The sequence below is a fragment of the Parus major genome, chromosome 3 (assembly GCF_001522545.3).
Source record: "Parus major isolate Abel chromosome 3, Parus_major1.1, whole genome shotgun sequence".
In the NCBI taxonomy this organism is placed as follows: Eukaryota; Metazoa; Chordata; class Aves; order Passeriformes; family Paridae; genus Parus; species Parus major.
The window spans coordinates 32,026,147-32,038,588 of record NC_031770.1 but is presented as its reverse complement, the minus strand read 5'-3'; the positions used below and the strand labels follow the sequence as shown (position 1 = coordinate 32,038,588).

Here is a 12,442-nt window from a genome sequence, read left to right as displayed (position 1 = left end):
CAGAGGGGCTACACCCGTTTTCACTGATTTCCAACACTGTCTACGTGTGAACAAGAGAAGCGGAGAGAAGCTAAAGCTGCTTTCTTATTAACAGCTGGTGACAGTCCCTTTACACAGTGTGTGTCGCATTTCTTAGCCGAGGTAGAAAGGAATGAAAGAGGAAGACAGTTATTTAAAGTTTAACATTACAGATGAATTACAAGGATATTCTGAGGCTCACAGTCCCCCTCAGCAATTCTGCGAGCCCTAAGGCTGGCCCTGCCACACCTTTGCAAGTGCCTATTTTAAGCAAGTGTGCTCATCGGGTTCGGGAGGACAACTGCTCCAAGTAATTCTGGGATGCAGGTTTCGCACCACAGGATGCCAGCGGGATCCAGTGAAGGTTATGGACTGTCTAGCCTGAACTCCATCTGTGCCCTGAAGTTTCCTCTTGGCTGGGCACCGCTGAAGGACCAGAAGCAGCCAGTAGGAAGCAGTAGGCACGGGGGCTCTTGGGGAATTTAAGCCATCTGAACGTGGCACTCAGTTTTTTAAGACAGCGTTTTTTTAAGCGCTGTGAACATATTGCACCCAATTATAATTGCATTATGTACTCTGTGCCGTGCTATGAGTGCATGCCTCCTCCTAGCTATGGAGGGGCAAATCTGACATACATACAACAAGTGCCCTGTTTTCTCCTATGTAGCTTCTCCCAGCCTGTGTATCACGATAGTATTTGCATGCCTCCCAGTAGGGCACTGAACTGTGTGGCTAACATCTGCCACGTGTTGTTTGTTCTGTCCTCCTCTCCCAAGGAAGGAGGTGAGTGTAGTGGAGCATCTTGTTTTTGCAGCACATTTGTCTGGCTTTTGCTTTCCCTGCATGCAGAGCTATGTATTTGCATTAGTAAAAGTAAGGGCACAGAAATGTGTCCTGCAACTGAAAATGCCTTTATTTCAGTAAGGGGAATTATGGCTAATTAAGTCAAATTAAAAAGGGAAGGCAGACTTGATTTTCCTTATTCTCAACATACTCTGTTTGACAAATGGGTCTTAACCACAGATGACAGTATTAGCTTCAGCCTTTCAGACAAGGAAATCTTGGCTGCTATTCCCTCTGCCCATTTATCTATGATAAATTTAAAGACACATGTTCTCCCTCCCTGGACAAACACTTTTCAATTGTTTGGGATTTTTTTTAATCTAACAGTAAATTCTCTTTACATATGTCTTTCTCTCCTTCTTTGGATGGACAGCCTTCTATGTGATACCTTCTGTGGATCTAGTCATACAGTAACACTGACTCTGGACACAGCTCTATTTTGCGGCACTTTGGGTCTGCGCCTGGTTCAGTGTCAGGGACACTTCTGAAGCCTCGGAGCCTGGGTTATATGTGCTTCTATCTCTAGGGCTTTAAGTATTTTCACCTTTCCATTATGCTGGAGTTTATTAATAATCCTTACCCAAGCAAATAACTAGTATTAGTCAAACAACAGTTCTGGTATTCTAGGGCACACTGAAACATAGGACAGACTGACTTTTTGGAAAGAGAGGGAAAATCTGTATTTTGCCAGAAACTGAAACACCGTCTTGAGCCTGAAGGTAAAGTCCTACATAGAGGGTTGTGTGTATCCATGTTCCTGCTAACACTAAGCTGATTTACATGTGTTCCATGTGTAGTTTAAGATTACATTTTTTAAAGGGTCAGAGTGGCAATTTCTTTCCTTTAAGTTCCTGTAAAATGCTGTTTTTTATAATCCTTGCCACTGCCTTCCAGGGTGCTCTGTCTCATCCTGCACTTGCCGACTTGATGTTATGACAAAAAAGCAAATGCAGGTTCACAAAAGCATTGTATGAAGCAAACAGTGCCTTTGATTCTGGAGATTTGCCAGCCCAGCAGTATCAAAGCTGAGCCTTCCGTGGCCTCTGTTCACGGGGCTGTGAGGTGTCAGGAGCCAGGCTGCGGTGACGGGGCCGGGACTCAGGGTGCCCGGGGTACGTGTACTGACCAGGGCTGTGCCAGCATGGCACGTCGCGTTTCTGTGCATTCAGCGCCCACCAAAAGACTGAGTCCTGGGCTTTGCATGAACACAAGACTGCCTTTCCCTCTCTGTGGCTGATATTTGAACGCTAAAGTGACTTTTACAGGAGACAAAAGGCAACAGTGACAGCGAATACACTGAACACCAGGGTAGGGCAATAGAAAGCCCACCCTGCAGTTTACCGGGGCTGGGTGAGGAGTGGGCGCTGAGCTGGCCCCGAGCATGCTGCAGGGTGCCATAGCCTCCTGCGCTAGTCCTGTGCCTTTGGGACAGCCCTTGGACACCGCTCTGGGCACAGCTGGGCACAGTCCCGGCCCAAACACTGCCCGGGCTCTCGCTGGCTGCCCGGCCCAGCTCCTGGCGAGGGCAGGAATCGGCACCGCGCTCGCAAGGGCTGGACGGCGTCCGCTCCTCGCCGCCTCCCCCACAAACAGTTGTTTGTCTTAAGTTGGGATTTTTTTTTTCCCTGGGGCTGCCACAGATTTTCCACCTCCGGGGCCAACCAACGGCCAGGGACGGAGGCTCATTAGTGGCCATGAGGGCGGCCGTCCCCGCCAGTGCCAGGCCTGTCTGCTGAGGGAGGCGGGCGGCAGCTTCGCGTCAAATGCAAACAACCGTCCTTGTTTTCCTTGGTTGCCAGGGTAGGAGTTGACATTGTCCCCAGCGGAGCACAAGGACTCCCCGTGACATGGCGGGGACAATGGGAAGGTATGTTTTCTTGACCCGCTGCAGGAAATCCTGTGCGTCTTGCCGGGGAACGCAGCATTTTCCTGCCCTGTCCGTGGCCGGGCAGCGGCGCCGGGGCCCCGCAGCCTGCTCGAACCTGCCGGGCTCTGAGCCTCTCCTGAATCCAGGAGAGCAACCCTGCGCCGGGAGCTGGCAGGGCAGGACAGACCCTCCCTCCGCGGCTGCCGGGACACTACGTACTCGAAAGAGCCATGAGCTTCGCAGCTCCTACCTGCGGCCATTCCTGGGGGCCGTGCTGTGCCTCCTCGCTGGAGCAGAGCCCACCGCTCCCAGTCGGCAGCACTGCTGCTGTTGATTAACTGATTTGGGTTGTTGTTTTTTCTTTAAAGAAACAATTCAGAAAGTGACGCATTACTTCTGCCTGTGGACAGAGGGAACAGCTGAAACGTGGGAGACCAGACTACAGCTGTGTGACTACAGCTTTTTTTTCTTTTTTTTTTCCTTTTTTTTTTTTTTTTTTTTTTTTTTGACAACACATATTTTAGTGAATAAAAGCTACTGATTCTCTCTGCTGGTGTTTTGGACCTTATTTACTTCCCAAGGTGGTGGTAGTGGTGGTTGTAGTCACCAGATTGTGAAAGGAAGAGTGAGACAACAAGAGAAGACACAACCTCTTTACTGCTGGGGGTCCATGCCATGTTTAAACCACGGCAGTCACCCTGCTTGCCTTGGCTTCCTTGCCCTGCTCCACTCAGGCATCCTTGTGTTCTCCTCTCAGTCATTACTCAGGGTCCTGTCCTGCAAAGCAGCCTAACTGCCACAGATGATTGCATCCATCAGGAAGATGGTGACATTTATAAGACGTAAATATTCACAGGGATAAATTAGCCTCAGAAAGGCTTCTGTAGCCATTTGGAAAACCCTCACACTCCAAGACCCATCAAATGTTTAGGGAATATGTGTGAAACAGGAAAAAGTAGAACAAAACCTTTTTTTTTTTCCTATACTGTGGCATGTAGAGAGGCAATGCCATTAAGACTGGGTGACATCCATCACAGAAACTGATTAGTCAGAACTCCAAATAACCCGTTTACTAGCAAGTCCAGGGTAGCATTTTCACATGTTTCTCTTTCATTTCCCAAATTGCCAAGCAGCTATGAATAGGGCCATGCCCAAAAACTTGGTGTGACCTGCAAAATTGATGCTGTGAGAAGGCTTCATTTGTTAAGAGTTCATCTGCAAAAGCTAGTGGGGCTGGCTGGAAGTCTCCCTCTACCTTTTCTCTGGTTTTCTTTGCCCTTTGGAAGAGACGTGGGAAGAGCAACATCTCCTGGAGACATTTGTTCTGGAATCATGTGATTCCTTGCACCTCCAAAATAACTTCCCTTGCAGAAATGCCTGCAATGGGTACATGCAGTTGGAGCAAGAGGGGCCTACATGCTGTCTCCCAGCAGCAGTGCAAGCTCCCACAAGCACAATCTTACCATTAATCTGTGGATCAGAGACACACACAGGCACAGGCTGACTCTCAAGAATGAGAGTGCACATTAGCAGGACCTCATGTAAACAGCTGCACAGAAATGATGTGCAATGTGCCAGTGGATCTCAACATGGGAAACTTTTATTGTGACTCAGGTGGGGTTGGCTTCTGGTCCCAGTGTCAGAGGACAAGGAAATGTGTGCTGCCTTTCTGGACATCAAGCTTTAAACCTAGCAGGTAGAGAGTGAAAGAACACTGGAGCTGGGACTTTCCTCAAGCATTTCTACTGATGTGGTATGTACCAGAGAACATCTTTTGACATACCAATGCCTAATCATCTACTTCTCCAGCTGTCCGTCTTACTGACTCTGCATCCATCCCTGTTCCTGGAAGATGAGGCACCTCTTTGAAGAAGTGTTTGCACAAGGATCATACATATACCTTGGGGAAGAGTTAGAAATCCTGAGAGATTTTGTTTTGTCCCCCATCTGGTGGTTCTTCCCATCTCTGCATCTCCTCACTTGCTCTCATTCCTCATCTGTGCTTTGTCTCCCTCTTCACTGTGTGCCTTTGTTCATAACTGCCTGCCCTTGCTCTCTCTTTCTCAGCTTTTTTGCCTATTTCTGTAGCCCTGTAGCCCCTTCCTAGTGCTTGGAAAAAGAATATAAAAATTGCAGTTTCGATAGGAAAAGAAAGCAAACAGTTGCAATAAGCAGCTCTTCTTCTCAGGAGCAGTCTGACCAGTGAGTCATTCCCAGGGCTTTTGAAATGACAACAGGCATCTCCTGCCTTTGCTGTTGCTGCCGTTGTGTTCCTCACAGTAATGCTTACCAGCCAGTGGAGAATGGGGCCCCCTTATGCTTGGTGCTGCATAAATCATTTTCTTTAGCCTGGGGGAAAAAGAAAAAAAAACACCCAAAAACCTAAAGAAGATGAATGCATGATTCAAGGATTTACTGCTCAGATTGCTTTGGGGGTCTTTTATTCCTCAACCTTTCCTGTGTTTCTCTCCCAGGCTGCCTCTCCTGCTGGCCTAGCCCTTAACCCCATCCCATCACTCTCTCTTATGGCTGGCTGCCCCCATCTGATTTACCTTCCACTCTCATTTGTCCCCTCCTTTGTCCATGTGCATGCTTCTCCTGCTGTCACTCCCTCTCCCTTGTGGCCAGATCCCCTGATTGCCTTCTCCATTCTGCAGTACTGGGTAGCTTTTCATCACCTTGCTGGTAGAATCAAGAGATGCAAAATATTCAGTGTGAGGTAGACACTGAATGGTTAAAACTTGGCAAAGTTATAGAAAACTGAAAACAGGCTCTCATAGCAGAAAGTGTCAGGTACCACCAGCTCCAGCTAAATTAAATTCTGTCCCTGTAGTGTATATGCACAGAGACATTTATATTCATATTTTTAACAGCCTTCTAAACTCTGCAGTTCAGTGACAAACCCTTCATGAAGCTATCATTCCTTTTTTAACACCTGAACTTTAAAATGTCACATATAGCATTTAAAAGGACAGGCAAATAACCAAGGAAACATCCTAGCATGCATTTTGCTTTCCCTCCTTCTGGTTGATCTAAAGTCCATGGAAATCAATGGCAATCTTTCCATCTAGTTCAGCAGAGTTAGCAGTCGGTAGGTTGTTTCCTCCTAAAATTTCAGACAAAAAAGACCCCACACAAATGTGGGGTTTTTGGGTTTCCTTTTACTCTATCTGGAAAGACTGATGTGCTGTCAAATGATCTTTTCAGTGCTAAATATACACCATTAACTACTAATAAAAAAACCCCAGGCTTTAAACATTCAGCTTCTTTTGGCATCTGTACAGAGCATTCCACTTGATCTCACAAGATGTATGGTTTGCACTAGGATTGCAGTCACAGTTTTCTTGTTAAAGCTGTCAACCGTTCCAGTGTCTATCTTTACAATGCAATTCAAACCTTAGTTAGGAAAATAGGCAGTTCTCTTTGAACTATGATATTAAGATCCTTTAGCAGCCGTTTTCTGTATCCATTTGCGGGCTACAGCTCCTGTTAAAACTAGGTTGCAATGTGAAAACAAGGGAGGGAAGAGGCTGATCCCTTCTGTTTGAGACACTTCCTCTTAATGGCAGAGATACTGTGGACATTAAATGGCTCCTTAAACATGCTATTTTATAGAAAAAAACCATTTTGTTAGAACCACTTACAAGGCAAAACTTCACTGTCTCATCTTGTTAAAGTTACGGAGGTAACTCCAGGACAGAACATTGCCATTTGACTATCTTAAAATCAGCAAAGAAATTATCTTGAACTTTAGGTGATTTGCCATAGGATTGCATTGGTATCAGGGTGGACTCATTAGCAGATATTTGTTAATGACATGAGAGAGGTAGAATCAAGCTGATAGTTGTTTTCTTGTGAAGACTGATAATGTTCTAAAGGTAAATGCCCAGAACATTTCTGACAAGCCAGTAAAAATCGTCAGTCAATATTGCATGAAGTAACTTAAACGTAATGACATAAAGCGAAGAGAGAATACAGGTATGGGATAAACATATGCTTCTAATGCTTAGGCTCCATGGGGAGCCCCCTTATCTGCTTCCATAAGGCGCCTTATTGTGCTTAAGTAATGGGTATTAGAAGCCAAGCAGTATGTTACATCTCCTCCTACATGGTACATTCCCATACTGCCTAGATACATATGAATCCTGCATGTCACATGTCATTACATTTTCTGAGACTATATCTCCATCCATGCTAAAAATACACAGAGAGAGAGAGAGAACTTCAGTGTAAGCAACAGATACTTCTGCACAGACCCTTGGCAATACCAATGACTGAGAAATTTACACATGTGTTTATTATTCATCATTGTTTGAGGAAGAGCATTTGTGAAGACAACCAGCCCTAGGGGTTTTCATGGCATGCACCTGCTAGGGGCTTACACCCATCCCAAGTGGGTGGTATCCAAGCTCGATACACTCAAATGAAGCCCCCTCCACCTGCCTTTTCATCTACATGGTGACCTGATTTTTTTCTGAAGTGCTTAGTTACAGAGCCATTCCCGTAAAAATAACTCCAGAGCTATCCATAAATACTCTCACTCAGAAATTCCAAGCAGTGAACAAATCTGTGAAACTCGTGACCTGCTGATGTCCTGCTCCTCTCCTATCGACACACAGGAACCGCAGAGCCCTGAGCCTGCCGTGGAGCGGAGCCACCTTCCAGCAGCCTCTGCACTGCCACCTCTCGCCTCTCCCGTCGCACGGAGAGGGTCCCCAGTGCTCAGCCACCCACCAGCAGCGTGAGGTGGCCTCCAGGAGTCCACGTTGCAATAAGGATGTGAGGCACACCTCTTGGACCAGACTCTACTCCCCTCCCCCCAAAACCCAGGAAAATCATTAGTGGCCTAAAATCTCGCTCTAGCGGCTTCATCGCTGGCACTCTGGAGTTGGATTTGGTCTCCATATGAGAGACAGGGGAGGAGCAGTGGTCCCCTGGTGACATGTGTCAGGCAGGAACATGGCACATGCTCGGAGTACCCCCAGTGTCCCGGGCTTTTGCACTTCTGCGTGAACAGCCGAATGGGCAGACCCCTCCTGCTCGGCTGCAGCAGATGGAGTAGTGAGGCAGGCTGCGTGTCTGCAGGGCTGGGCAGCAGAGCTGTGCTCTCGAGCTCCAACTAATGAAGCTGATTTGATGAGCTGATTATTCTTGTGTATTAGTGCATCGCTGACATGGTGCTCCATGCTGTACCAGACACAGAAGGAAGGGTACAACATGGGCCCCCTACCGAGCTTTCCACCTAGGCAAATGGACCAGACGATCCAGAAAGACAGGGTTCTGGATGACGAGGAGGAGACGGAGCCCCTCTTTGTAACAGAGCACTGCAGCTCTCTGAGCTGGAATGTAGCAGCATTCCTAATTTAGATACTCCGGTTGAATTTTAAGTGGAAGTGAACAAAACATTTGAAAAGCTGTCCCTGTTCTCTCAGCAGGGAGATTTCGAGAATTTTCTGGGTTTGGGGGAGAAATACTGGCACAAAAGCAGACAGTTTTCCCAGGTAGAGATTTGGTTCCTGGAAGCAAGCACAGGCTTTCTAGATGTGATGAATGTAAACAAAGAGGGGTTAGTTATTAGTAGGTGATTCATGATGGGAGGGATAATGATGAATAGGTGTTATGACAACAACTGTTCTGCAGCTGTAGCTCTCTCTTCTGCCACAAACTGCCAAAACCTCACCAGCTTTCTCCTGGGACCTTCTAATGGCAGTAAACAAGGCTCGACAGTGTCCAACACAGAGGCTATATGACTGTTGACCTCCTCATGGCAGGGGAAAATTGGCTAAACAATATTAGGTCTCTGGATTTTTGCAGACAGCAAAACATCCCCCAGAAAACATTCTTCCTGGTTTACATAAGCCATTAATTTTGTTAATAATGTTTTCTACCTGTGCAGTTTCTCTAATTTTAGCCCAATAGTCCTTCCTCAAAAGGCAAAAAATTACCCTCTGGGAACTCAAGGATGGCTTTTTATGTATTTTGGTTCATTTCTACTCCAAAATGAACAAGAACAAGCCCCAGAAGATTTTTTTTTTTTTCCAGGCAGAGTGGCAGTTCTGCTCTTGCTGAATCATGTGTGACAATGATCAGGCAAGAACACAAGAATAAACATTTCTTGGCAGCCAGGCATCAATCTCCCCTAAAAAGTACCAAACCCACCATTTAAAAATCAGAAACGGTTTGAAAAATGCTGCTCTAGGTGACTTGGTCTGTGTTTGGCAGAACGAACAAGCTATGCTGGACTTTGGGGAAGCTCAGCACAGTCCAGAGGAGGGACCAGCTGTACACTTACGATCAGATGCTTCACCAGAATAATCGTGTAGTCTCCACCATGGTATCTGAACAAAGACAGAATAAACAGGAGAGATTTGCTAGAGTCCAGCATGAGGCCGAATGCATACAGAAGTCTGTTGGAAAGCAAAACTGACATAATGGTAGTGTTGCTCGTAGTACTTATGGTTTTGCATATATTTGAATATCTTTTCCAGATTCCTTTGCCTCAAGTGCCTTATTCATGTGAGTCCCATGCCTCACCCAGTCTGGGAGGTTTCTGCCTGTCAGGTCCCTGTCTCTGTCATTCCTCATTATGGCAGTCACCTATGAGAATAGGTAGAGAAACAAAAGGCCAGATGCACAGCTGCACAGATGAGTGAAGCACATCGCAACAAAGGAGAGCAACTCTCTTTGGACATAACTAACATGTGTGAACTTGCTTGACTGTTTGTAATCCCATTTCTTGTTGCCTGTTCTCACAGCTATGCTGAATTTAAACATAAAGTGTTTTCCGACCACACGTCCTCTTCTTCATAAGGCCTATTTAATCTCTATGTTGAGGCATTAAGAAGATGGGGATTCAGTGAGAAGGGATGAAGGGGAAGGAGTGAGGGTTATGGCAGAGAACTTCAAGCTGAAGTTACTGACTTCCTTTCTCAGTTCTACCAAAAAAATTTCTTGCACAATGTCGGATATGCCTCTTCATCAACATGCACCTCAACTGGGAAATCTGTCAAATGATGAAACCTGACAGCCCACACCACAAGGTCTTGCTGGGTGTCTCGATGCGTATTTGAGTTTCTGAGATCCCACTTAGGTTAGCACCACAGAGAAGCTTTTAACTAATCAGGCTGAAAAGGAAGTGGAAGCTCTGAGATCAGTCTGAGGATTCATGTCTGGCAAAGAATGTCAGTGCTATTGCCAAGCCTATTCTGCTGAACTTTCTGTAAGTTGACCCTTGTTTCTACACAACAGCAAACATCCCATGAGGTGTGAAAGACAACTGCTATTTACCTGCACCAGATTTCCACTGCAAACCAAAGTACTCACTAACTAAAATTTCAGAGAAGTCATGGGATAATGCAAGGAGTGAGTTTAAAGACTTCAATAACTCCTACAGCCATTATAGATCCAGTGGCTTTATAGCTGGACATTTATGTTGCACTGAAAGGCTGAATTTCCTACCCAGTGTCTATAAACCAGAATTTCTTTCGTGGCAGAGAATCACTGGACACTACCTTCCTACCTTGTGTGTTAGAAAGCTGAGATAAGAATGAGGTGCCCAGACAGAAGATAATATTTGCTCTCCGGGGACCCCTCTGCTCCTTAAGAGGACGGGATTGGATTGGGCATGCAGTCAGTCCTTGTAAGTCCATGGTGCAGGGTTTTCTGGCTCTCTTACTTCTAGAAGCAGAAGTGTGGATTACACAGTCCTCTGGCTCAAGAGCTCTGCTTCCAGCCCTGAGCTGTTGGCCCAGCACAGTACCTGTGCAGAGGAGCCACAGAGCCAGAGCACACCTCTCCTGCAGAGCCATAGTCACCACCTGCCTATGACATGATCCAGGAATTCTTGCTCCACTCAGCTCCCACTATGTATTTTCTGATTGTCCATCTTGTGAAGATTTTGATAGGATGCTTTCTGAGCCAGAGAAGTTGGCTGTCTGCTGTATAGCTGTTCTTTTGTGACAGTGATGGACCCCACTTTTCAAGCTGGACAGAAAGTGATAGATAGCTCCAGGAGATTCTCTTATCTGAGGCTTATTGAACTGTCTTATGAAATTGTTGTGCCCCAGTCTATCTGTCCATTGCCTTTGTGGATTACCTCAGGTGTGTCTCAGTGAGGTGTCTTAGGCCTCCTCCCAAAGCTTTGGTAAGATAAAAGCAGACCTGAATGTGCAATGCTTCCCACAATTGTTAATAAGCTGGGGATGCTGTGCCTTTTCTCCTTGTACCTTCAGCTATGTGTTTCTGTATGCTGTGGATCACTCTTCCCCTCCTTCTTCCTCTCTAGCTCCTTTTCATCCCTTCCTTCAGGGATGAATACATAGTACCCCATTTTTTAAGGGGTTATACAACACATAGAACGACACCCACACACACAGTGTTCCCTGGTCCATGCTGGAGACCTCTCAGTGCTCCTACAGGCCCTTAATTCTGACCATCCAGAAGCACCAACGGCTTGTTCTGAGTCAGCTTCCTCTACCATCATGTGCATGCAAATTAAACATTTTTTCTTGCACAGCCCATCCAGAAAAACTTGAGTGCTTTTTTCTGAGCCATGCTATAGCTGTCTTCTTGGTAAAGCACAGACAGTTGAAAAAACCCAATCATGCTCACTTTAAATGACTACTGAAGGAATGCCTAATGGATAAATTAGGCATATCTTGGCTGTGAAGATGGCACCTTTCAGCAACATCCCATAATAAAAGCTTTGGGAGTGATGACCTGATATGGTGGCATGCTAATGTGAACAGCTTCTCTCAGTTACACATTTTATGACAGGATCTGAAGAGTGACAGATTAAGAATATATTAGATATAAACTGCTTTTCAGATAAGTTTCTTAATACAATAAAATTTGAAGGCAAGCTGGTAGAGTGCTGTGTAATCTACAGATATTTATGAAACGGTGAACAAACCTAAAAGGCTGTATTTCATGAATGTGATTTGGTAATTTTCTAGCAGAGTTACAAAACAGAAAAGATTTGCATTTGGATCATTGTTTTGAAGACTTGTTGCTTACCTAAATCTTGAGCCAAACTGTTTCTGGCATGAAAGCTGGGTGGGAGAAAATTCTCCTGCACCCTGTTTGCACCCCCTGTGCCCTGCGCTGGAGATGAGGTGTTGGTGAGAGTTGCCAAGAAAATGAGTGGCAGCATTTGGGGATAGAGAGGCAGAAACCTACGCCAGGACACCTGGGAGGTGCTCTGATCCAGCACATGCACCTCCCTGGCAGGGTGAACAAACATATCAGGAACAGACTCATGCCTTGTCTTTCCTTCGTCTTCTTCATTCCCCCAAAACCCAAGTTTTGCCTTACGTGCAGAACCAAGCCCTAGAAAAGTTTGCTCCGATACCCTAATTCTGAATATTGTTTTTTTCTTCAGGAAAGGAGAAATTAGGAAACAATGCAGCATGGAGGAGACTACAGCATAAGTGGGGTAGATGCTTGAGTAAGGAAGATGAATGCTAGAGAGCTGTCTAGGAAGGGCCCAGCATAAATCCTCAGAAAATTAAGCATATGCAAGGAGTAGCAGACAGTGACTATGGGAAAACCTGTCAGAACAAAGTAGCAGTCTTCCACTCTCTCCTACCTACAGACACAGCCAAACGCACAAGAATGGGGTTGGGGGTTGTTCATAAATAGTCTGGCTGCTGTTTGTCAGAGGCAACAGTTGAAATGTCCGTGCACAATTGCTACTTTAGCATGTGCTAAAAATGA

At 45.9% G+C, this 12,442-nt stretch overlaps 1 long non-coding RNA gene across 1 annotated transcript; it reads left to right on the top strand.

Moving 5' to 3' along the window:
* The first annotated feature begins 1,757 nt into the window (after positions 1 to 1,757).
* LOC107201129 lies at positions 1,758 to 3,274 on the top strand. Its single transcript, XR_001520027.2, has 2 exons — positions 1,758 to 2,728; positions 3,097 to 3,274. It is a non-coding gene; the product is annotated as an uncharacterized LOC107201129 (long non-coding RNA).
* Positions 3,275 to 12,442: the final 9,168 nt, after the last annotated feature.